This window comes from Camelus dromedarius, chromosome 10, assembly GCF_036321535.1.
Source record: "Camelus dromedarius isolate mCamDro1 chromosome 10, mCamDro1.pat, whole genome shotgun sequence".
Taxonomy (NCBI): domain Eukaryota; kingdom Metazoa; phylum Chordata; class Mammalia; order Artiodactyla; family Camelidae; genus Camelus; species Camelus dromedarius.
In genome coordinates this window covers 13,549,257-13,571,680 of record NC_087445.1, presented here as the reverse complement: position 1 = coordinate 13,571,680, position 22,424 = coordinate 13,549,257, and the positions used below count along the sequence as shown (strand labels likewise).

The following is a 22,424-nucleotide window of genomic DNA, read 5'->3' as shown; positions in this document are numbered from 1 at the left end:
GTTTGCACAATCCTCTTCATGACAGTAATGTACAATTAAGGGTACAACCTCTGGAGATAGACTGCCTGAATTTGACTCACAGCTTTACCATTATTCACTCTCTAGTCAGTAAGACAAGAATAATAATGGCATCCAATTCATAAGATGTCAAAAAGATTAAATGAGTTAATACTTGCAAATGCATCTAGAATGTTGAAATATAGCAAGCATTTAATGATTATTAGTTATTATTATCAATAGGCATTTATTGCTATGTAAAAATGCTATCATTTAATGTTGATCTAACTTACTGACTTACTATTAAGATAAAGTTTGGAATGAGCTATGAACTCTTTCCATAAGTTATCTATGATAATTTGGGGAACCATATGATATGAATACTTAGAGAGCAGCACATACCAATTTTAACAAGTAAGTTATAACCACAATGCCCAGTGACAATAGCCAAAGCTTTAACTGGCAGTAAAATATTTTAATACAGGCAGTACAAATAGATATTAAAACAGGAAACGCTGTTTTGGTTTATAGCAGTTGGTGAAAAAGATATCCTAACTGACCCTCATGATGAAGACAACCTAAAATGTTAGACAACACATGAAAAAACAAAATTAAACATGTTTTTTTAAAATGCATCTTATTAATCACAAAGAAAAAGTAATTCTAAGACAGAGAAATCAGCAGTCACCAATTTAATCAAAAGACTAAAATTAATACCACCAGTAATGAGAAAAGTTGACATCAGGGTCCTTCTTGCATGATGCACTGAGAATATTACCTTTGAAATAATCCTATCAAAATGCATAACTGAGTCTAATCCTGAGGAAACATCAGACATTCAGTTTGAGAGATAATCTACATTAAAAACTGGCCACTCTTCTGAAATGCCAATGTCATTAAAGATGAAGATTAAGATTAAAACCCACAAAAAAGACAGATGAACCTGTATTTTCTATTGCTATAAAGGACCTTATTGGGAGAGTGAGCAAAACTTGAATAATGTCTGTGATAATTTTAAGATACATTCACAAATCTTTGATGCTCCTCCTAGCCTAATTCCTCTCTCCTTGAGCGTTGGCTACACTTAGAGACTCAATTCTAATACGCAGAATGCAGTAGAAATAAAAGGATGTCACTTCTAAGGCTAAAAGGCATCATGGCTTCATCCTTGTACTCGCTTTTAGATCACTTACTATGAGGAGCGATAGTAGACACTATATCATGAAGATACCAAGCAACACCATGGATAGGTCCACACAGTGAGGAACTGAGGCCTCCAGCCAACAACTATGCGAGTGAGTCTTCTTGGAAATGGATCATGAAGCCCAGGCAATCCTTTAAATGACCACTGCTTGACAACAACCACATAGATACTCCAAAACTGCCCAACTCAGTCACTCCTGATTCCTGACCCACAGAAACTGTGAGATAATTAGTAATGGAGATTTTTGTTTTGTTCTGTTTGATTGCTTTTAATTTATTTAATTGTGGTAAGATACACATAAAATTTACCACTTAAACCATTTTAAGTGTATAGTTCAGTGATACATTCACATTCTTGTGCTGCCATGACCACCACATTTTTTCATATCTCTAAATGTTCAATAAAGCCAAAAACAAAGAGGCAACATCAGAAATAAAAGATTCTGGATGGATATAGATATTTTGTATTACTGCTCTGATGCTAGGTTGTGCTGTCAAAGATAGGAGAGCTCTCATCACTTGGGGAATCAGTCTGATTAGAAACAATGCAAAAAATAAACCTGAGTCAGGTCTAGATGACCATGAAGCTCTGCCAGATAGTTAAGAGTGGCAGACTGCAAAAATGCCTCAATTTTTTTCACTCTTCTCTTCCCTGTATCCACTCCCTTTGTATTGTTACTCTATAGCTAATCTCATCAAGGGGTGGAGTTCAATTGCCCAGCCCCTATATCTGGGCTGGCCTGAGAAATCTTGAATGCTTCTATTCTTTGTCTTGAAACCCTGCCATCCGCTATGTGAATCTGTCCAAGCTAATCAACTGTGTGATCAGAGATAAGTGGCCCAGTCACCCTAGTGCCTCAGCCAGAAAATTGTGAAAATAACTGAATGAAGCCCTCCTAGACTAGCCAGCCCTGGCATAGCCACAGCTGACCTCATGTGCACGAACAAGCTCGGCTAAAACCAGTGAATCCCAGAATCATCATGGCTGCCCACTGACCCAAAGACCTGTGAGAAATAACTGAATGATCATTGTGTCAACCTAGTAAATTTTGAGGCAGTCTGTTACTTAGCAAAAAAGAAAAACTCAATCATGCGATCATGCAATCATGAAAGCAGATAGTAATCATGAATAAACTGATTCTATAGTTCTACAAGCATTATTTATTTCCTTGCTATGTGCCCTTTTTTTCTGAAAATACTCATAAAATGCATTTACCTGGTTGTAATTTTGTAAGCCCATGAGACAGTAGCCATGAATATTTCTACTGTGTGTAAAATATCTCCATTTTGGAATATTTGAGACAAGAACGTCTTCAAAAATGATCAACTCTGCGAAGATGGATTTTAAATTACTCTCTCTCTCTTTTTTTAAAGCAAACAGGGTAAAGTTTCTTGAGGACAAAATGGAATGACTTGAGAGGAAATGCACTGGTACGAAGCTGAGATATTCTGATCTCCCGTCTCTTAATATATGACACTGTGAAAACCCGCTGTTCTGCAGAGCCACCGTATTCATAAGAACAAGAGAACAGGGGTGGCAGAAGGTATTTTAAACAAAGTCATCAAGGCACTCATGAGGACGGCATATTTTCCATGAACAAGCAGCATAATGTAGTAGTCTGCTCTAACACCACATGCGGCATAATGGAAACGGCACTTTCAGAATACTGATTCTCCCACAGGGAACTCGATGGTGTACTAGGAAAAGATCACAGGCTCTGACAGCTGATTGGTGAATTAATTAGGTGTTCCATTTTCTTTTTCATGCTACTGTAAATTACATGTGGAGCACACATTCAGAGTCAAAAAATGACCCCAAGGACGCTAGGTGTTACACAACAGTAGGGCAAAGTGCAATCAGAATCCAGGGGGAGGACCAATGCTAACAGGTTTACCAGAGACCTGCTGAGATTCATCTTATTTTTCTTTCCGAGGGGAAAATTTAGACTTGGGTGAAAAAATTATTTAGTCTCCAAGTGAAAGAAATTGATGCCTTTTTATTACTTTTTCTAAAGTTGTCTTGATACAGACTTAATGTCACATTCTAAACTATTTTTTCCCCATCTCTAAAGTCAACCTCCTCATGTAACCTATCATGTGACAGGAACTTTGAAAGAGCACCAAGAGGACCATTTTCCATTCTGCAATAACCATGTTATTGTCACTGTGGCCTACTGTTTCTCAAGAAATCGTCTTTTGTTACTAAGGACAACTTGTTATGTAACATACTATTTATCAGTTGTGCTATCTTGGGCAAGTTATTTAATCTCCTTAGCCTTCAGTTTCTTTGTCTGCAGAATGGGGATAATGATAATATTCATTTCATAAGGCTGTTATGGGGATTAATAAAGTAAATATTGAAACATACTTAAAATAGTGCCTGACATAGGGCACTGCTACAGAAGTTGTTGCATGAATATTGTATAAAAATGATGTTCTGTTTCCACTGAGATACATTATCATTTAAATTTTAGTTCACTCAATGGATAAAGATTTTGATTTCAACATTATAAATGAAAATGGGTTTTTCCTCCAAAAATACAAATACTAATAGAGTATACCGTATTGAGGATAGGAATGTGAGAGTTCACAGGACATTTACTATTTTTCCTATTATCTTCTGTAATGGGTTGGATAAGGTGATAAATATAGGGCAGAAATTATATCTGTCAGACAAAAAACAAAAGAGTTACTTAAATTCATTTCAAGCCTCTTTCCTGATGACAAACGGATCAAGCTGCAAGCATATTGTGATACATCTGTATTTTGATTAGTATCCCCCATGCTGCATGGAAAAGCATGCAGCAAATGCAAAGCCAATTCAATGCAACTCAACTCTTTGAGCAAAACACTGGGAAGAACCCTGAAGAGGATGCAAATCAACATTGAAATATGTCCCCCACTTTAAATCTCCAGAACAGCTATTAATACTTTAACCTTGTCCAACAAAACACTGATCACTAAAAATACACATGGTTATGGAAAGAACACGTAAAAGACCTTTTAGAAGGTTATTTTTTTTTAATTTATGTACTTATTTTGGGGGTAATTAGGTTTATTTATTTTAATGGAGGTACTGGGGTTTGAACCCAGGACCTTGTGCATGCGAAGCATGCACTCTACCACTGTGCTATACCCTCCCCCTAGAAGGTTACTCTTAATTAGTTCCTTCCTCTTCCCCTATCTGCTAAGCACTGAAGATAACTGTTGAGTCATGAAGGAATCAACTCTTGTGCCCACAGGATGCATGAGGACCAGTGTAGGGTTGAGATGGACACAAAAGATGGACCAACATTCCTGGAAGAAACAATTTGTGATTGTACCTGAGCTGGTAAGCATAAAGAAGTCTGAGGGATTTAAGTCCCTTTTTAAGCTTGATGAGACTGTGATATTCATAAGGAGCAAAAATGCTATTGATAGGTAATATGAGATATTTGGTAAACAGAAGTAAGAAATTAAGTACTATTATTGAGTGAGTATGTTGCAGCCTGCTTATTCCTAAAAGGATTTGAGGTGGCTAAATTGTTTTTGGTGTAAAATAAAAATAAGTGATGATTTATAAAAGAATGTTTGATACAAAATAAAATAGGAAGAAGGGAAAAAAATAAGTGACGATAACTTGTAAAACTGAACAAATTTAATAACACTAGGGATAAAGTTATTACCAACTTGAAAACAAGCAGCGCATGGTTAGGGGAACCCAGGACTACTGGGCTCCTTTCTCAGACCACAGGACTACTCTTTGTGTCATTCTTAAGGGAGCTGTCTGCAAGGGGCACTGGCAATTGGGCAAAGTTTCACTTTCTTATTAAAAGTGTTTGGGACTTAAATGTTAATATAGAGAACTGTGATAAATTGGGCTGGAACCAGGACTTGGGTTAGAATCCTGAGAGATTTCTGCCACCCCACTCCAAATTCAAGCTCAAATTGTGTAACTGACACTGATCAGATCAGATGCCTTCAAGGAAATGAGCTGCCTAAGGAGTAAGCCCTGGGTCAGTTTACCAGGTAGGATAAGACAGAAAGGAGAAGAGTGTGTTAGCAAGAAAGATGACTGAGCTTCTCCAAGCAGGAGGGCCTTGGCCCTTCAGAGTGAAAGAAAGATAAGACAGACCCCTGCCTACATGCACAGTTGTTCATTGACGGCTCTCCCGCAGCACCTTGGACTCTCTCCAATCAGATCCTCATCTTTCTTGGGACTTAGGACTTTGTTCCCTCTGAGAGCTCATCCTGCAGATATTGCCTCATTATTATTATTTAGATTCCTACTTAAAACGTCACCTCTACAGTGAGGCCTTTTCTGAAAACACAATTCAAAGTAGCTCCTTGGGCTCTCAACTTGTTTTACTTCCAATTTAGCTCTTATTACTACTAAATATTTTCTTTCACCTACTTTTATTGTTCATGAACTCCACACCCCATCACACCCATCTAGAACATAAGGTCTGTGACAGTACGGATCATATCTGTATTGTTGACTCACATACAGATGAGTAATAAGTCCACATAACAGGCACTCCATAATGTTTACTGAATGAACACATGGAAGGATGTGTGTGTGTGTGTGTGTGTGTGTGTGTGTGTGTGTGTGTGTGTGTGTGTGTTTTGTAAGCCAAGAAAGGGGGCAGAAAAAGAGCTGCTTCTTGGGGAACTTCTTATTTTAATATTGACAACAGGTAATATTTACCAACAATGTATATTAGTATATTAAGTGATTATCTTGTATAATCTTCGCAACACCATCATAATATAAACACTGGGGAAAAAAATGAGGTACCATCCTGACTGAATCTGCCTTAGAGCCATATAAACGAGATGGGGTCCACACATAAACTGACCCCAGAGCAGTGATGCTTTGTTACTGTAGACGCCATTCAATTCTGTTTACTTGCTGACATGTTCAACAGTATTGGCTCTGAGCTTCCTAGTACTGTACACGTGCCTGCAAATAAATCTATCACATGATCTTCTGGAATGATGAGTAAAAGATAAACAAGTTGCCAGGAGAAATCTTACTCCAAATCTTATTTGGAGTGTTGAGACTAGAGGAGAGTATGTCCCATTGTCTCCTTAATAGAGAAGCTTAATAAAGAATGAAGTAAACCCACACTATAAATAACATTACTACAGTAAATGTAAGCGTGGGTTCCTAACATCTATAACAGAAATCAGTGTAAGTTAAATGCATTGATTCAAGCTGTGGAAGTACTTCTACAGGGGAAATACGAAGATTTTAATAGTCCTATTTAATCCATTGATAAATGTAATAAGCTATATTGATGAATGAAAAAAAATTTGTATCATGTGAGCAATCTTCCCTCAATATTATTTCTTGCCACTACTTTGTTGACTAACACTGGCTGGCAGAAATTGTGATGCATATACTGTACGATGAGTGATAGACCCTAATTTCTGGTGTTACTAATTAAGGGCATATCCACAGGTTTTAAAGCATGCATGATTTTGGCATCTTCTCAGATGCCTAATGAGAACCCTTACCTGAACAGGCTACCATTTTACCTATGCAGAGAAGCACAAAAGAGAATATCTACAGCTGACATCCAGACATTCCTCAGGAAAATCTCTGGTTTTATCTAGTGCATGAACAGAAGTCTTACTGAAAGGCCAACATCTTAACCTAGTCATAATCCTAAATCATTGAAAAATAATAAGTTAAGGACCCATAAAATATTCAATTCTAATCTATACTATAAAATGCACTCCTAGGTAACGAAAATAACTACTGGGCTCTAATTCAAGACCAGTGAAATGGCAAAGCACATAGTTTGCAATGGTTGATGCTAAATCATTCTTTCTTACCATCATTAGTACATGAACCTCAATAACAACGTCGTATCGTAAGCAGCAGTTTCATCATCCTCTTTTCACAGACTAGTAAACGAAGCCCCGGAGACCTCACATAAAAAACCAAAGTGACAGATGCAGTAAGTGGGAACCCAGAAATGCTGCACTGGGACTGAGATTGTAATCACTAAATCATTGTGCCTCACTATGGGCAACTTCCACCGGATAGCTGAAATTTGTAGATTTTTGGAGCTATAAATAATCTTGAGGGTCATTTGCTTAGTCTTCTTATTATACAGATGAACTAAAACACAGTAAACAGCTGACTTAAAGTCCATATCCTAGTTAGAAATGGAATTAAAATAGAATTATTTCCAGAAGATTAAACCCCAACATGCTCATAAAGGAAATGAGGGCTTGGGTATTTCAATCCATATACTCCTGAATTCCTCTCTCAAAATTTAGCTCTGATTGCATCCAAGACAGCCTGCCCACTTCATTTTATTTCAAGGTGATGCAGTCACCTCTTCCACCATCCTCCTTATTAGAAAAAGTAGACATTAAAGCACTCCCGATCAAGACTATGTACTCCAAGCTGGACTAATGCAACTGGGAGACAAGCCTAAACCAAAAATCCCTGAAGAAATCCTACATTTTTTTCTAAATAAAATTTCTTTATATAAAAATCATCTTAAATTAAGAAAACCTTAGCAAACTAAATCCAACAATGCACAAAAAGATCATACACCATAATCAAGTTGGAATTTTTCCAGGGTCACAAGGATGGTTCAACAGTTGAAAATCAATCAGTGTGATATATCACATTAGCAAAAGGAAAGATAAAACTAGATGATCATCTCAATAGATGCAGAAAAAGCATTTGACAAAATTCAACATCCATTCATGATAAAAACTTTCATCAAAGTGGGTATAAAGGGAACATATCTCAACATAATAAAGACCATTTATGCCAAACCCACAGCCAACACAGTACCCAATGCAGAAAAGCTGAAAGCCTTCCAATAAATTCAGGGACAACACAAGGATGCCTACTCTCACCATTTATATTTAATATAGTACTTAAAGTCCTAGCCACAGCAATCGGTAAAGGAAAAGAAATAGAAGGTATACAAATTGGGAGGGAAGAGGTGAAACTGTTACTATCTGCAGATGGCATGATACTTTGTACAGAGAACCCTAAAGCCTCTACTCCAAAAGTCTGCTCCAGAACTAATAAATTAATTCAGCAAGGTTGCAGAACATAAGACTAATAATCCAAAAATAATCTGTTGTGTTTCTATACACTGATAATGAACTAACAGAAAGAGAAAGTACAAAATAATTCCATTTAAAATTGCATCAAAAAAGTATACCTAAGATTAAATTTAACCAAGGAGATGAAAGATCTATACACTGAAAACTATAAAAAATTGATAAAGGAAACTAAAAATGATTCAAAGAAATAGAAAGCTATAACATATTCTTGAATTAAAAGAATCAATATTATTAATATGGCCATACTAACCAAAGCAATCTACAGATTTACTGCAATCCCTATCAAAATGCTCATGACATTTTTCACAGAACTAGAACAAATAATTCTAAAATTTGTAGGGAAAGACAAAAGACCCAGAATTGACAAAGTAAAGCAATCCTGAGGAAAGAAGAACAAAGCTGGAGGCATGACCCTTCCATACTTCAGACAGTGCTACAAAGCTACAAGAATCAAAACAGTGTGGGACTGAGGGGGAAAAAAAAAAAAACAGACACATAGATCAATAAAACAGAATTGAGAGTCCAGAAATAAACCCACCTACTTACAGTTAATTAATCTATGACAGAGGAGGCAAGAATATGCAGCAGAGAAAGGCAATCTCTTCAACAAGTGGTGTCAGGAAAGCTAAACAGTCACATGTAAAACAATGAAATTAGGACATTTCCTCACACTATATACAAAAATACAATCAAAATGGTTTAAAGACCTAAATGTAAGACATGATACCATAAAACTCTTAGAAGACTATATAGGCAGAACATTCTTTGACATAAATCATAGCAATATTTTCTTGAATCAGTCTCCAAAGGCAAAAGAAATAAAAACAAAAAATAAACAAATGGGACCTAATTAAACTTAAAGGCTTTTGCACAGCAAAGGAAACCATCAATAAGACAAAAAGACAACCTACGGCATGAAAGAAAATATTTGCAAATAATATGACCAACAAGGGGTTAATATTGAAAATATACAAACAGCTCATACAAATCAAAACCAAAAAAAAAAAAAAAAAAATCAAAAAACGGTCAGACCTGAATAGACATTTTTCCAAAGAAGACATATAGATGGCTAATAGGCACAAGAAAAGATACTCAACTATGCTAATTATTACAAAAATGCAAATCAAAATCACAGTGAGGTATCATCTCACACCTGTCAGAACGGCTATCAGCAAAAAGTATACAAATAACAAATTTTGGAGAAGATGCGGAGAAAACTGTTAGAAATGTATATTGGTGAAACTACTATAGAAAACACTATAGGTTCCTTAAAAAACTAAAAACAGAACTACCATATGATCCAACAATTCCACTCCTGGGTACACAGCTGGAAAGTAATAAAAACATTAACTCAAAAATATACATGTACCCCAATGTTCATAGCAGCACTATTTACAATAGCCAAGACATAGATGCAAACGAAGTGCCCATCAACAGCTGATTGTATTAAAAAGAAATGGTATACACACACACACACACACACATATGAATATTACTCAGCCATAAAAATAATAAAATACTGCCATTAGCAACAGCATGGATGGACCTATAGAATATTAGGTTTAGTGAAATAAGTCAGCTAGAGAAAGATAAATACTATATATCACTCATGCATGCAATCTAAAAAATACTACAAATGATTGCATATACAAAACAGAAACAGACTCATAGACATAGAAAACAAACCTGTGGTTACTAAAGGGGAGAGGAAATGAAGGAGGGACAAATTAGGAGTTTGGGGTTAACAGATACAAACTACTATATACACAATATATCAGCAACAATATATCAACACAATATATCAGCTATTTACTGAATAGCACAGGGAATTATACCCATTGTCTTTTAATAAGCTATAATGGAATGTAATCTGCAAAAATACTGAATCACTATGCTGTACACCTGAAACTAACACAACATTGTAAGTCAGCTATACTTCAATTTTAAAAAATGAAAACACAGAGCATAAAATAGTACTACTTAGTATTAAACACATGGTCTAATGGCATATGTAAAGGATATTTCTCCAAATGAAAGACCATTGAAAAATGATAGCTAGAATAATGAAAGAGATGCAAACTGTCATCTCCTCCAGTGCTGACTGAGTCATGAATCCCTGGCAAGAAGTGGCTGGCTAGCCAACCACACCAGGTGATGCTGACTCTGGGGTCAGAACCCTCAGCCCTTTATGCAGCAGCCCATTCTGTTTTCAGAGAAATTTTAATTTTGACATCTTTTCTTTGTCTTTTGTTTGCTTAAACCAAATCCATATAATATTATTTTTAAAATCTTTCCCATATCAGGTCATGTTACACCCAAATGTCCCAAGACCTCCCTCAGAATCACAGCTATAAAGTCTAACTTCCCTTTCATTTGGTATCAGTTCAGATATTTAGAGAATTAGCACTTGCACTTGCAAGTCTTGTCTTCTCAAAACAAGTCATATCTAATTTTTTTAAGCCTCTGAATCCCCTCAGTATTGTTTGCTCTAGGAGGTCATCTTTGAGTTTATCATTGTCCATCTTCAACCTGTTGGATTCAGCTCTCAGTTTGGGAAGCATTCTCTATTCTGAGTGCTAACCTATTTTAGAGCCCCTTCTCTGTTCAGTCTGCCTGTTAATATCATCCACATTCTAATTGCATATTGGCCATCACATTGGAGACATTTACCTTCTAAACTTGAATATGTGTTTCTTCGTACAACATAAAATGTCTCTGTTATATTCACAATTTATCTCACTCTTAACTAATGCCAATTTTAAAAATATATTCTGGTATTTAGACTGGAGAATATAAATTCTAAAAACCTCACCTAAAGTTTTGAGGAAATAATTCTTAGCAATAAAAAATAGGCATATTCAGTCCCTGCAGAGGTGAGGGGAACGATGTTAGAATCCCCCTTTGTCACTTTAGGTGAAGACCTGACCGTGTGGCCAAAGGAGAAAGAGCCAGGGTTGGGAAGAAGAGGCTGCAAATGGGAGAGAAAGTGAGCTTCATTGTTAGAACAAGAATCTAGAAGAGACAGGCTGTCCTTTCATTCTGCTCATGTTACTTGCCTGAAACTTTTGTTAAAATGAAAGTTCTCAGTGCAGACAAATTTCCATGTGGCTTTAATGTTATTTAAAAATCCCATCAAAATCAAATGAAATATTAATTTTCAATATAACCTCTAGTCATTTAATAAATTAATAGTGTTTCTTTTTTGCTAATAAAAATAAAACTACCTCCTATCTACTATCAAAGTACATCTGAAGACAGCCAGTGTTCCGTGGGTTCACAAGCAGGGACAGACTGCAGAATTTCATATAAATTCAAGGAGGGAAAAGAGGTTAATTGACCAGGATTACTTAAACTGGCAAAAGGAACTATGAAAGACTACACTGAAATATTCAAAGATGTAATTATATTTCAGAGTGTCTCCAAATCACATCAAATTGATATTTTAAGTGCCATTTGATGTTCTTTTTGATTGGAAGAGCCCTGTGAATGACAGACAGTTTTGTGCTGTGCAAATGAATAGTAGTTTCCCCTAATTCTCTCCACATGACTGCCCATCCTTTCCCTATTATCTCATCCAAGTTATAATGGAGAACTTGTACAATGATGATCATATGCCTCATCATGCAGTTCATGACATAAATTTTATCAAGGCCTTTATTTTTTTTTAATTTGACTGATTTAGTAAATTTGGTGTATATTTAACTTCTCTCCAATTACTCCTTGAAATATACTTCTTTTTCTTTTCATTTATATCTATATTTCTGTGCATACAGAGTGTGAGTTTCCTTTGGACCCCTAAACACCATCCAATCTGATGTGTGTGTGTGTTTGTGTGTGCATGTATCCACCAACTGTACCTGGGCAGACAACTTACAGACAAGTTATTCCTTCCTTGCTATTATTGTTTGTCTGACAGACATGGGAAACAGTACTGCAAGCTGGCATATTCCCTTTCTAGGAAACCCGCTTTTCAGAAGAAAATGTTCTTTGCTTCATTTATTGTTCTTCATGAGGACACAAGTGATGCAGTCCCCTATGTCTCCCTTTAGTTGCATTAAAGGAGGTTTTCTCAACAGTTACTAGCCAAGCCTTGCCTTCCTGGGCATCCTTCCTATCTTAATTCTTTCCTCTGTAATTATAGGTGCTGAAAGAAAGCAGTGATCACTAATGTCTCAATTTACTGTCCAACAACTGAAAACAAAAAATAAACAAAAAATAAAAAATAAAAACCCCATTGTGATGCTTGATAAAGGACCACAGGCAAAGAAAGAGAAAGTAGAAAAACTAATCATACCTTCTAACGAAAAGAAAGCCATCCACATCATACGCACACAAGCCACTGAAAAGAGTATGAGGCCGTTTCTATTCTTGTAGCTATATTTTTAAATATGGAGTGAGCAAATGTGTTGCCCTCCAGGACTAATGAAAAGAAAAAAGTCCAGCCATAACTCAGCTTCCACTTCAAATTAATAATATACCTCCAATATGGCTACCTAAGTCATAAGTACAATAAAAATATCTTTAGCCATTAAACTTTATGTGTAATATTTGAACATGCTAACATGGTGTTTAAAGGGACAAAATGACTTTAAGCAAACAAAAACTGTGTACAGGCTGAAGCATATAATATATTCAATAGTTCTACAGATAAAAAAGGTATAAGCCCACCAGAGGACTGTCCATATGCCAATAACTTCCCCCAGTCACTTTGGAGCTAACAAAGCAGAGGAACTACTTAATTCAATATATGACCAAATAAAAGAAAATTAACTTCCTTCTTGGCATAAAGAAAATAAGTCTTAAGGCAAAGAATGGTATTTCATTGCATCCTGATGATACAATTAAAATAAATTCAGTATTTACCTTATATGATTAAAAATCCATCAGACACTTTAGAAGCCCAAGCAGCTCATGATGCAGCTTTGCAGTGGCAGTCTTCAAGTCCTATAAATAAAAGGAAGTTGAAAGAGAACATTTAGAGCAATACATGTCTTTGTAGAGTGATGCTGATTAGCTATGAAATGTTTATTATCACTCCTCATTGCCATTTTGAAAGTAACTCCCTATACATTACTGTTATCATAGATTTTGTTAAATGTACAAAACAGAAACAAAAATTGTCTTTCTGGGACTTCCAAGGCATCAATTAGGCTCCAGATTATGAAATACAACAAAAAAAATCATTCAATCACATGTTATTTTTACTGGGAATGGCTGTTGTACTAAACTAAAGCATTTGTAATTGAAATGTTTTCTTATTATACACGTTACCAACATAAATGTTTTTTGTAGTCATAACACTGAGTTATAAGTAATAGGGGGTGTTGGCTCCTTATTTCTTTTACTATTGACCTCTTTAATAGATTCAAGCAAGTATTCTTACTTTATGTCCTATAATTTTCCTGGGGAAGATTAATAAAATGTGGAAAATAATAGTCATCCATTTGATAACTGATATGCAGTATGTAGGTATATAGGTGGCTTCTACTTCTAGACAATTTACACTATACAGGATAAAAAAATTAATAAGTTAAACTTTCACAAACATTTTCAATTATCTGTGGAATAAACTTTTTTTTAAACAGTATTTTCTCCCATATAGCTGCTAAGAGAGAAATAAAGTGACAGGCAAGATATACTGTTACTTTGCAGATCCCAACATTACTTCTCCATGTTCTTCAAACACAAACGCATACCATTAGGTAGAATGGGACAGTATTGCATTCCTCTCCAACACTCCCTCACTCCCAGCCTCATGCGTGTGATACTAAATTCGGGCATGAATCTCAGTGAAGCAGCATCAGGGACACCCGGGCCTTAACTCCCACCCTTTTCTGAAAATCTCTAATCCATTAAGTGGCAAAGATCATGTTAGGAACAGAGGTAGGGGGAAATGGTGCTCCTGAGACGTATAACTTTGCCAAGGCCCGTGTGGCAGGTTGGAACAGAAATAAATGAGCATCTTTTTATCCCATTGCAAGAGGGATGGTATCAGGTCATGCTTTAAGGGCTAGACTCATACAAATTACATCACCAACTCAATGCTTCTAAAAGCTGCGATCAGGAACTAAATGTATCTATTTAGCATATATAAATACTAAATACATATCTTAAATACTTATATGTTTATATAAATATAAATGTACTTATGTATAACATATAGTGTATATTTATATATATAATACATATTTTTTTACTAGTTCCCTCACTATGTGCTTGTTTCTTTTGCCTATTCTTGAGTATTAAAAATCACTTTGAAGAAAAGATGCTTTCCAGCCAAATAAATTCTGTACAGCAAATAACATGTCCCATTAGATTCCAGAAAGACATCAGAAGCTATATTTACATTAGGGAGAAACAAACTTTGAAAGAAAATGTTAACCATTTTTGGCAAGAAAGAGAATATTCTAAAGTTCAGGATAATGGGACACTAGGCCAAAAATACTGAAATGCCAAGAACGGCTGTATAACATTTTACAAATTTCTGGATGTATTGCAGAACTATCCTGCTTCCCTGAAAGTATATCAACTAATCCAATGCCGCATCATCTTCTAACTGTGCATGCACAACTGTCTGCCTTGTTCTCATTTATTACTCATAATTCTACAGTAAACAACCCTGAAGTTCTGCTGAAGGCTCACTGTGCCCAGAGCTGTGAGAGGTGCTTGCATATGCCCGTCTCATGTAATCAACAAGATACATACAGCGTCACACTTTGCAGACAGTTGCCATTGTCATATATTATATGCCTCAGCATAAAAATCCTAAATTGGAAGTCGCGTGTCCCATAAAATGAAGTGCTCTTTCCAACTAATTGCAAGTTTTCAGTTCTATATCATTAATTCACTTAAAATGTTTTTTAATGTCTAAAGTGTTTACTGAGTAATTAAAATGTATGTGGAAGGTGAAAATTACCAAATAAAATCTGTTATCTAGTTACTTGAAACTTATATTTTAAGATTCTAGTATGGTGGGGGGATGATCCTGGAATATCACAAGTCCTTTTGTTTATTTGTTTTCTTTTTTAAAATTGAAGTATGGTCAGTTTACAACATTGTGCTAATTTCTGATGTACAGCATAGTGATTCAGTTATATATATATGTGTGTGTATATATATATAGTCTCTTTCATATTCTTTTTCATTATAGGCTATTATAAGATATTGAATATAGTTTCCTGTGCTATACAGTAGGACCTTGCTGTTTATCTATTTTTCTATATACTAGTTAGCATCTGCAAATCTCAAACTCCCAATTTATCCCTTCCCACTCCCTTTCCTCCCAGTAGCCACAAGTTTGTTTTCTATGTCTGTGAGTCTGTTTCTGTTTTGCAAATAAGTTCGTTTGTCTGATTTTTTTTTTTTTAGATCTCACTTACAAGTCCTTTCATTTATGATCACATTTAAAGATTAGATAGATACATGCTATCTTTAATGAAATAGGAATGTGTGTATGTTTCCAAACCACACATCAGAATGTCCCATTGTTGCTGGGAGAAGACAATTTTAATTAAGACCAAATATTGTTCAAGAAAGATTGAAAAAGTAAGCCATAATGGCAAAATAAATGGCATGCATGCAAAAGAAGCAAGCAGCTGTAAAGGATTAGAGGGAGACTATTTTGCTAAATGAAAAAAAGAACAAACAATGAAATGAAAACAAAGTTTGACAGATAAGGTAGTAGAAAAAGAAGGTGGGAGAAATGTGTTGACAAAATCCATAAAAGTATGTGTCTGTGGGTGTTTCTTTTGGTGGAAGTTGAAGGAGTACAACTGTCAAAATAGAAAGTCCTTCAGAGTTTGTTGGGTTATTAACAGAATATTGAAGAAAAAAATGTAAAGCTTTGATTCCTAAAGAGTAAATCAACAGTTGTAATAAAGGGGTCGATAATCTGTTCTCTGATACAATAATCTGATCTGTGATACAAATCACATTCTGGATCAAATGGTAACAAATAAGGTAAGAAGACAGTCCTGGATGTGGTCCTGGATCACATGACTCATTCGTCTTAACCTGAGGACGTCCTTTACACCAAAATAATTTGGGAAACTCAGCCATAGAGTTAATAATGTTCACAAGAGAAAAGTATGAAAAATCAGTTTCATAAGAATTGGTGCATGTGGGCTCAACTGAGCCTGGAACAAGACTCAGAAAAAGAATTTGAGGAAATATGCCTTCAACATTTTGACTGAGGCACACAATTTTAGATAAGTGATAATGAGTAGAACACCAGAAATGGGGACTTGACGAATGTGTATTGAGTAGACAGAAGGGAGCCCAAGCCATGTATAAAAAAAATTTGACCACATGCTTAGAATGTTCAACAAAATTCACACATATAGCAGGCAAGGTACCTACTAAAATCCTGAGTGCTGACCTCGAAAAGGTGCATAAAACATACACAGAATTTTTTTACCTTAGGTGTACAAAAATTATGTGTTTTCTTCCCCCAAGATCACATGAGTAGTTACTGGCAGAAATAAAACAACATTCCAGGCTTTCTGGCTTCCACGTCAGTTCCCTTTTCACTACATGCTATTGCCTGCCTTATTTCCAGTCTCTTGCTATAATAAGCTGAGTATATGTTACAGTTGAATCCCAAATGTGCAGGCAATACTATGCAGATAATGACTCTAAGTGCAGCACTGGATTGATGTGTGGATTAAAGCACAATGCACTGACCACAGTCCCAGCACTTAGTGAGTAATTAAATGACAGCTGTTATTGTTATTATTACCTACAAAATGAGAGAAAGTATTAGTAAGAGGAGGATATAGTGAGGAAGGGAGAAAAAATATTAAAGAGATCAATGAATACTCTATGCCAGTAATTTGAGATGGATTAATATTTTTTAAATACAATCAGGGCTGATTTAATTGCTATTCAAACAAAAGTGACTTTAACTTCAAGGTTAGAGATGTGCAGATGTAATTTATAAAAGAGTAAGTGTTTTATTTACTTCTTTAGACAACGAGTATAATAATCACCAAGGATAAGCAATATTTTAAATTGATTCAAACTGCGTAAGAATATGCTTTAGGTTTATAGTAGTGTGCCAAGAAGTATTTGAAAACAAGGGGAAAAAAATAATAGTCTTCCTGGATCTCCAATGCTATTTTAGAGGGAAAAATACATACCTACATTTTGACTATTTCTAGGTATAAATATCATCTATTTAGAAATTCATATCTGTATCCTTACAAGTGGTTAGGAGGAAAAGTTTGAAATCCCTGCTTTAAGCGAAAGGGTAGCAGTTTTACCATGCTTCTCTCATCTTCCACAACATTTTCTAGTGACTCGCATACTTTGTTTCAAGGTGAGGGAAAAGGGAGACTTTTTCAGAGAAAATATACAGCAGGTATATGGCACCTTCTAAAAGGAAAGTCATTCTCTCACATAATTTTTATCTGCTATTATTAATACTTAGCATACAATAATCTGTGGGCTCTGTGCAGCCTAACTCTCAATTGATGTATTTAAAAACCCATATTTAAATATATACCAAAATGGCTTATTTGTTACTGTTGTAGCTTCCACACAAGACCATTTCTGGGGCATTAACACAGAGAAAATGAGGCTGCAGAGCTTATCACGGTGAAAAGTTCTGAGCAATGAATTTCTTGAATGATCCCTTAAGGCAAAGAACACAGCACCACCTCAGGAGCATCCAAGTAGTCTAGAGCCTCTGATTTGGAATTCCATCAATGTACTGGAGAGCTCAGAATTTGGCTTAGAGAACTGGTCCTCCACACACTGGGGAGAGAGAGAGACCCTCTCATACACTAAGAAGGCCAAATGTTTCGAATAGTTATGTGGCATCTGCATCCCTTCATATTATTGTTTTTTCTATTTTGTCGTAGGAGAAACAAGTGAAATAACCTGTCTACTATGTGCTTAGGTATGATGTTTTAAAAACATTATTTAATTTATTCCTCATAAGATCAATCTGTGAGGTAGGTAGTACTGCCCCTTTAAGAATATCAAACTGAGGCTTAGAAAGTGGCACAATAGTTTTTTCAAGATCACAGTCATTTTCATTATATAACCTTGCCTCCAAAGCATCAACTATGCATAGCTCTGGTTAAGGGACTGGTTAGAACAAATGTTAAATTTAATGCAACAGTGCTTAATAAAACTTGATACCTATAATGAGAGCAGTTGACCAAAATTGGATGATTTACGTATTTTATCTTCAACATTTCAGGGTTGTTAAATAAAAGCGAAGGTCTGGATAAAAGCTTTCACTTTCTTTTGTTTATTGTTTTGGCCTCTGTTTGAAAAGATGGTTATTAAAATGCAGTAAGTCTGTTTAACTAATTAATCTTAAATTTGGGCTTACTTGAAAATTTTATTAAGATTTATAAAAGTACACTATCCAATATTTTAAACAAGGTGTTTTTGCATAAAAAAACTAACTCGCTTAATTAATAATATGATGTTCCTAAAAAATTGACCTAATATAAACGACATTTCCTGGGAACATAAATTTATTCAACATTACTTTTCCATTAGGAAAGAAAAAACGTATCATTCATTCACTCCTAATTCCAATATAGCAAAGTAGCTGTGTAAGTCTTAAATTTAATATCAGAAAACAGCTATGCTAAAACTAAGAACTAATTCATACTTCTCACATAGTAAGTATGCTATACTGTTTACCAGAGCACTGGAGGGAATATAGAAGGGGAAAGGAGAAATAACATTTACTGAGCAATTTTGACTCTGGCATTCACTAGAACTTTTTAATACTAAAAGTAACATTTTGTTCAAGTTTTTTAAAAAAGTATAGTGACAGTATTACTTGATTAAATCACTCCATAGAGATTTCACTTATAATATGTTGCCCTAGACCATACCAAAAGAGAATTTTTCTCTTAGAGCACACTAAATCCTGTTTTAGTATGAAGTGCACATTGCCGGTTCTTCACAGAGAAAAGCAGTAATAAAAGAAATTTTGATTCCTCTCTATTTTAAGTTGGCTAGTTTAAAACTGCTTTGTTTGGTGCTCCCAGCAGAATGACAAGGACTTCACTCTGGACTGCTTTGGTGACTGACATTTCCTTTTGTTCTTGGCTTCCTCAGAGATGTACATGGTAGAGATACCGGCATTTTTATTTGCTTTAATCTTTCAAAGCCCAAGAGCGAAATAAATACACTCTTATCTTTTTATTAGGTCAATCAATTTAAAAGTTTCATTGTGCTTAAACTTTCAAAAAGTTGAAATTGTACTACAGCTACAAATTTTTGCAAGTGAACCATATATTTCATTTAGTCTTAAAATATATTTTTATAAAATCTGTTTCTTTAAAATACACTCACACATACACATAAAGGACAATTTCTATGTCTTGAATATAATATAATAATGATAATTAATAAACACTTAAAGCTTACCATATGCCAAGCACAAAGTATTTTAGATCTATTTGCTCACTTAATTCTCGTAACAATCAAATAATATTATTTTTATCCCAATTGAAAGATGGAAAATTGAGGCACAAAGAGACTAACGAACCAAGCAACTAACAGAGCTGGAATTTAAACCAAGGCAACATGTCTCCAGAGCTTGAGCTATTAACAATAATGCAACACTATCAGTGATTAAAACATATTAAAAATGGCATTCTAATAACAGCATGCACAAAAACATTCCTTAACCATCTTAACCACACTTCATCAAAAATATCAAGCCATAGTAGTAATATAAGGTGGCAAAGCAGTTTAGTGAACAACAGAGCTAAATCCCTCTGAAGGCATGGTCCAGCCCTGCTCAGTTGACCAAACACTCACAATGTCTGGTAAGGTACCAGACACTTAGGGGTAAACCAGTATCCAATAAATATTTGTTTTATAAGTGAATTAACAAATATCTTAAGAAACTTGTGTGAGCATTGGCATTTCTGCAAATCCTAGCTGGAAGTGCCAACTCCAAACATACTAACCAAGTGGACTAGCCTAGATTTAGGACACATCTTCACTGGTTCACACTTACCATTCCTCACCTTCTTCTCCACCATCCAATACTCTCAGCATAGTCTCTTGAGCCCTAATCATCTCTGTTCCACTTACAACTGCCTAAATTCATATCTATGAAATTCTTGTTCTATGTTGCAGTTTTTTAATAAACTAATGGGAAAAAAATCAATGTGATTCCAGTTTCTAATGGTACATTTTAACTGAGGCTTTTGAAAGAAAACATTGTAATTTAGGATAGTAATCCTAATGGTGAGAACAGCAGGCAGAAATGCCATAGATCAGAAATGCAAACCCAGAAGACAATACTCTATAGCTGTCCTGGGTTGCTCCTCTCTCCCCATCTCATGCGCATCCTGAATCCATCTGCATGCTGTCACCTTGACTGCCTGTCTCCTGGACTAGGCCTCCTAACTAGTCTTTCTGCTTATCCTCTAACTCTTCCAATTCATTCTCTACACTCCAGCCAGAATTATCTTAACATATCAACTGGATCATGTCTCTACATAAATAACTTTCCTTCCCCTACTTTGCAGATTTTATATTTTTTCTTTTCCTTTCAGTCTTATTCATTCTCTCTTTCATTCTCTCTCTCTCTCTCCTGCCTCTTTTTGGCCACAGTTGACCTCTCCAGTCTAACCTCCTCACTCTCCAGGCTTCATCTGTACTGAAAGCTTAGCCCCATTTCAAAGACAATTCCGCTTTTAGAACAGCCCTCTCCCTACCCTGCCTAGTCATTTCCGTTTTGGGTTTCAGCTTAAATGTCACTTCCAAATATATATGGCATGCTAAGGGGAGTCCCCTCTGATATTCTATTGTGGTTTCCTCAAGTCTTCCTCCCTGTCATTTCTTGGGATAATGCAGTGGTGGTGAGTACAACATTTAGACTGCACTTACTGACTGAATCCTGAACACACACTCGCTAGACTGCATGACACTGGAGAAGCTGTTTATTTTTGCTATGCTCCAGTTTTCTTTTTTAAAAAATGAGATACAATAATATCTCTCTAAAGGGATAGTTGTGAGAATTGAGTAAATGCTCAGAACAGTACCTGGTACATTAAGCACCCAATAAATGTGAGCTATGATTATTCAGTGAAATTGCACTTAGTTGACTATATTCTGCCTTTCTCATAAACATGCAAACTCAAGGTGATCAGCAACCATGGTTATACTCTTACCACCATAAACTCGGTGCCTCTAGCAGTGCTTAGTTGAAAAGATCTCAACAAATAGTTACTGAGTGAATCACTTGAATAAATGCATGAATCTAGAAATGTGTAAAAGAAAGAATTTTAAAAAGAAAAGAATATTGGTCAAACATTTTTGGGCAGAGGAATATTTCCTGTCCAAAAAATCATATAATAGACTTCAGGATAATATGTGACAGTCCATTTCACTTGTGTAGAAAGTTGACTGAATCTATAGAAACCTTAGTGTTACCTCCATTCAACTCTTCCTCAATTCAAAGGTATTTGAGGAATGACTAAAACACCTGGAGAAAATACTGGAAGGTGTTTCATCTCCTTTCATTTCTGTCATGTTTGGTTACTAGCGGATATAAAAATTTTGATGACTCTCCAGAGAAAAGTTCTGATACCATATTTCTGAATCAAAAAACATCTCTTCACCATTATCAAAGCTACAATACAGTTCTTTAGGACTAGAATTTACTCTAAGAAAAATCTCAAAACCCAGTTTCTCACATAATTCATCTCCTAACTTTGGTTCTGATCTTGAATTATTTTCAATCTTCCAAAGCATAATCAACAAGGGTGACTTGTTGATGCTTTTCAGAAAAATACTGCTACCCTCCTTCCTAAAACAGATGTAAGACTTACAACAAAAAATGGCATTAGATACCAGTGCTCACAACACTTATAACCTCCATTTAAATATAGATTTGCAGATGGATAAAAGTGTAAAAGGAAAGTGTGTTTATCAAGTCCTGTTGAGTTTCTTTTTCTTTCTTTTTTTTTTTTTTTTTTTTGCTTTCTTAGACATATTCATTTGGTCTGTTAATGTCTTACAGCTAACAGCTCATCTTGGTAAACATGCTTGTGTTTAGCCACCAGTTTCCTTCTTTATTACCAGAGCAGAGGTATTATTATTATTATTATTGATTATTATTGTGTGATATTTAAGAATTGGGACCCTGGTGTCAATTTGAG

At 35.4% G+C, this 22,424-nt stretch overlaps 1 long non-coding RNA gene and 1 other non-coding gene across 3 annotated transcripts in view; both read right to left on the bottom strand.

Moving 5' to 3' along the window:
• LOC116152585 (uncharacterized) overlaps positions 1–22,424 on the bottom strand; it is a 590,777-nt gene that overhangs the window by 125,426 nt on the left and 442,927 nt on the right. For both annotated transcript variants that reach the window (XR_010382861.1, XR_010382862.1), the window contains exon 3: positions 13,144–13,224. This is a non-coding gene — a long non-coding RNA (uncharacterized LOC116152585). The remainder of the gene's footprint in view (positions 1–13,143; positions 13,225–22,424) is intronic.
• Positions 4,269–4,341, bottom strand: TRNAA-CGC (transfer RNA alanine (anticodon CGC)). The gene has a single exon. It is a non-coding gene; the product is annotated as a tRNA-Ala (tRNA).